Source organism: Coenobita brevimanus, chromosome 116 (assembly GCF_032717465.1).
Source record: "Coenobita brevimanus isolate Jiangsu-jjx chromosome 116, ASM3271746v2, whole genome shotgun sequence".
Taxonomy (NCBI): domain Eukaryota; kingdom Metazoa; phylum Arthropoda; class Malacostraca; order Decapoda; family Coenobitidae; genus Coenobita; species Coenobita brevimanus.
Window position 1 is genome coordinate 28,712,147 of NC_137069.1, and position 5,000 is coordinate 28,717,146.

Consider the following 5,000-nt stretch of genomic DNA (forward strand, 5'->3'; position numbering starts at 1 on the left):
GAGTTTGAGAGAGTGTGTAAGAAACGGAACCTAAAGGTGAATGTAGGGAAGAGTAAAGTGATGGTCTTTGAGAGAGGTGAAGTTAGTGAATGTACAGCGAGGTTAGATGGTGAGGAATTGGAAAATGTGAGTACGTTTAAGTATTTGGGTAGTGTGATGAGTAAGGATGGAGGTTTGGAGGGTGAAGTGCTTGAAAGGGTACAGCAGGGAAGAAAGGTTGCTGGTTCCTTGAAAGCAGTGATAAGAAACAGGGAAGTGAGCATGGAAGTGAAAAAGTTACTACATGACAGTATTGTGATACCAACTCTAACGTACGGAAGTGAAGCTTGGACATTGTTGGAAAGACACAAGTCAAGAGTGAGAGCAGTGGAAATGAGTTATTTAAGAGGAGCCTGTGGAGTCACGTGGAGAGACAGGCTGACGAATGAGGATATAAAGGAGCGTTGTGGTGTGGATGTGGATGTGATAGGAAGCGTTATGAGGAACACACTGAGGTGGTTTGGCCATGTGGAGAGGATGGAGGGTGAGAGACTGACGAAGAGAGTGTATGTGAGTGAGGTGGAGGGGAGAAGAGGGAGGGGGAGGCCGAGGATGAGATGGAGGGATGGGGTGGAGAGGTATATGAGAGAGGGGGGTGTGAGTTGGGAGCAGGGCAGTGAAATGGCGGGGGACAGGGCGACTTGGAGGCGATTTGTTTGTGGCCACCCCAAACGGGATTGAGGCGTCTGGCAATAGATAGATAGATAGAAGGGCTGGTCACACGGTTCTTCCCCCCAATATTCAGCAGACAGTTTTAAGCCGTGGATTTATAATGTAGTAATAAAAAAGAATGCGTTTATAAATATGTAATATATGTAAAGATGCGGTCTTTTCGATTATTTTACTTATTGTTTTCAATACTCGCATTATCCAATACTTTCAAGAAGCTCCACTGAAATTCTATCGGCTAAAAATTGTCGACTGAATATTGAGATGAACTCTGACTGAGGTTCACAGCGGAAGACGAGAGCTGATGATCCGAACTTTCGTCGAGCATGTACACACGAAGAAACAGATACACTGTTGCCAGCACCCGTTACCCACCTCTCGCTGCCAGGTGGCCCAGGTGGAAAGTTTGGCGACTGTACATAGGAAAGAACTGAGACAGACATGAGACAGAGCATACAACACACACACACACACACACACACACACACACACACACACACATATGCAAATACAACATTCATATACACAGGAAAGAACTAAGACAAAGACGAGACAGCATACAAGACTCCCCCCCCCCCCACACACAATGTATCTTGAATGCTAAGTTTAACAATAGATTAGCACTTCAGTACAATGCTAGTCACAAAGAATGCTAGGGAAAAGATATAAAGTCATAGCATTATCTTTTTTTTCTGCCACTCAGATACGTGAAATTACCCACGAAATGACGAAAAACTGGACCAGGTTAATATGAAGGGAGTATACCAGGGAGTCTAATCTCGTGAATAACCTCACGTGTTATTGAAAAATACTTTGCAACTTTTGGTTATAAATTCCCTGCAATTCCAAAACGGACACTAATTGCAGTATATGTCACGAATTTGTTTATTTTCTTTATTTCTGGTTTTGAGTATCCCAACAGTAAAAAATAAAAATCCTTCAGATTTTTTAACCATGCATAATTTTTTGGTCTTGGGATCCGTTGTAATTGTGTAGGTACTGACGTGTGTGTGTGTGTGCGTGTGTGTGTGTGTGTGTGTGTGTGTGTGTGTGTGTGTGTGTGTGTGTGTGTGAACGTGTCTCGTCGGTTTATGTGTGTGTCTTAGCTGTCTCGTGTATGTACTGTCCATGAGATAGGAAATACATGAAACAAACAGACTGACACACACACACACACACACACACACACACACACACACACACACACACACACAAACGAGGAAGACAAATAGATGGAGCAAACAGACAGACAGACAGAAAATCTATTGAATATTAACATCTGTCGTTAGTAGGATTAAACACGTAAAGGATTCATCGTACTGAAGAGGTTGTTATAATTCCTCCAGCCTTGAAAATTTGTTAAACTTTATTGTTAACGTTTTACTTCCACGCTATTTTCTTTTCATTCTTTCTTTCACCCGTCTCTGGATATAGTCTGAGTAGCCCGTTCCCTAAGGCAAACTAGTCCTGCCCCGCGCAACAGATGGCTCACACACTTTCACTTTGGCCTTCTTGTCCCTGTTCTTGTTGACCATTTTTTAAATCGATTATACGACCGAATTTATTTGACATTTTTTTCTCTCTCTGTCACTATCTGTCTGTCTGTCTGTCTGTCACACACACACACACACACACACACACACACACACACACACACACACACACACACACACACACACACACACACACACACACACACAACGTTCCTGTAATTCGAGTGGCCCTTGTGGAAGCTAATAGAGGCACACACGGCCACTGAGACACACACACACACACACACACACACACACACACACACACACACACACACACACACACACACACACCACCCCACCCCACACACACCACCCCACCCCGCACACACATCCCATACACACACAAAATCCCTTCCTCTACCTCCCTCTGTCTCTCATCCATCTATCTCTCTCTCAATCCCCACGTCAGGCCCGTCTCTCTCTCTCGCCCCCACAAACTCACACAGAATATCCAGCATGTAAACAAAGCAGACACAGTTTACAGCAACACCAAATTGCCCCGCACCGTGCAAACAAGGGGGAGGGGTGGTATTTACTCAGTTGCCTTTTGCATTATTTAGTGTTTGGCGGCAACATGCAAGGGGAAGGGGGCGGGGGACCAGCTAGCGACTGAAGCGTGAAAGTTGGGTTGGAGACTTGGAAGGTTGGGTGAGAGTTGGTATGCATGTACACCCACCTATGTACACTACATAATTTATACACATACATACAGTACATACATCCACATACATGCATACCACACACACACACACACACACACACACAAACATACATACTCAGTTTCGGTAGGATGTTTGAGGGGTTGGATGAAAGTGTTGGTATGCATGTACACCCATGCACGGACATAGTTCCATACACATATTAATATACACATACATACATACATATACACATGGAAAACTACATGTATACATACTCAAATACACACACACAAAATTTAATATTCAGATCTGGCAACTAGAGTGAGAGACTAAAAGATAGAGCATGTATTTCTCTCTCTCTCTCTCTCTCTCTCTCTCGCCCACCCACCCACCCACCCACCCACACACACACACACACACATACATGAACAGATACAGACAGACAGACAAGATGATTTTATTTTCCTGGCAAGAGAGAGACAATGAATTACAAGTGAATTCGGCAACAGAGATATGGGAGAAGAAAAAATATGACAAAGAGACTAAAAAAATGACCGAAACTGCAGAGAGAGAGAGAGAGAGAGAGAGAGGCGGAGGAGAGTCAGGGTAAACAGAACAATGAAAACAGTAAAGCTTAGAGCAAGGGGGTAAGAGGAAGCCAGGGTATGTAAAGAAAATCCTCCCCTCCCCTTTCTCTCTCTCTCTCTCTCTCTCTCTCTCTCTCTCTCTCTCTCTCTCTCTCTCGCAAAATTGGAATGACTATCTTTCCAGCAAGAACAAAAGATAAAAAAAAAATCTATCTCTTCTCCCTCAAAATCCAGGAACAGAATCTCCAAACTCTCTCTCTCTCTCTCTCTCTCTCTCTCTCGCTCGCTCGCTCGCGCGCGCGCGCGCTAAAAATAAATAAATAAAGAAAGAAAGACAGAAAGAAAAGAAAAGAAACAATTATTATGACAGCTAGTCACAAAATTGCTTGTAAAAAGTCATGTAACAAAATCGATCATCCCCCATGACTCAAAATTTTCACGACCATCAGACAATTTTTGGGGGGGAAGGGGGGAAGGCCAGTTTTATTTATTTATTTTTTATTATCTGGATTATAGCGATTAGATCTTGCCTTCATTAATCGCTTCACTACTACAGGTAAATCTTCATCGTCGGAAGGTGGCAAGAGAAGGGATTCAAATTACGACACCAAAGTTCTGAGATATATTTCAAAATTAGGGAAAATAAATCACTAAATGAATACGTCAAGCTGCTATGTGAACTTTAAAAAAAAAAAAAAAACTACATCAAGCAAGAATGATGTTAATTTAGCCGTAAGTGTAGCATCAAAACTGCAACTCTTAAATGAATAATAATAAATAAATAAATAAATAAATAAATAAGTAAATAAACAAGTCTTATAAATATCACAATCTAGCAAAAATATCCCTCCATGAAAACAGGCTATTTCAAACTCTAGCAAGTTTCGCTTCATAGGCCACGCTAGACTGCGGCGGTCCGGGCTTTCTCCCAAATTAAATACATTTTTATATTATGTAAAAACGAGACAGCTTAACAATTAGCAAATAAATAAATAAATAGAGAACTATACGTGAAATGGTAAAAGATGGCCACAAACAACTAAATATACAAAATTCGTAAATAAACTGAAATAAACGGAAACAGGTAAAAATTTTGGTTAAATCTAGCAGGAGAATCGCAACACGCAAGGAAAATATTGGAGACAAATGGCTAAAGAGTCAACAGTAAATTGCAAAATACATCCCTGAATTTTGGCAAAAGAATGGAAACAACTACATATAAAAAAAAAAAGTAAAATAAACGAAAAACTAAATAAAATCGTACATGTTAAAAAATAAATCCTTTTATAAATAATTATAAAAATATAAATCCCTCTCTTAATCATCTAGAAAAAGAAGGCGAAAAAAAATCAGCATATCCAGCAGAAAAACAGCTGAATACCCAACCAAATCTTTCTGATCTAGCAAGACTGGCTTCACTGGCAACGCTGGATCCGGACTTCCTCCCCAGTAATCTTATAATTTTCTCCACCTCGCCTTCTCTTTTTCCCAGTCGGTAAGCATCATCATCATTACCCAAAACTAAAACA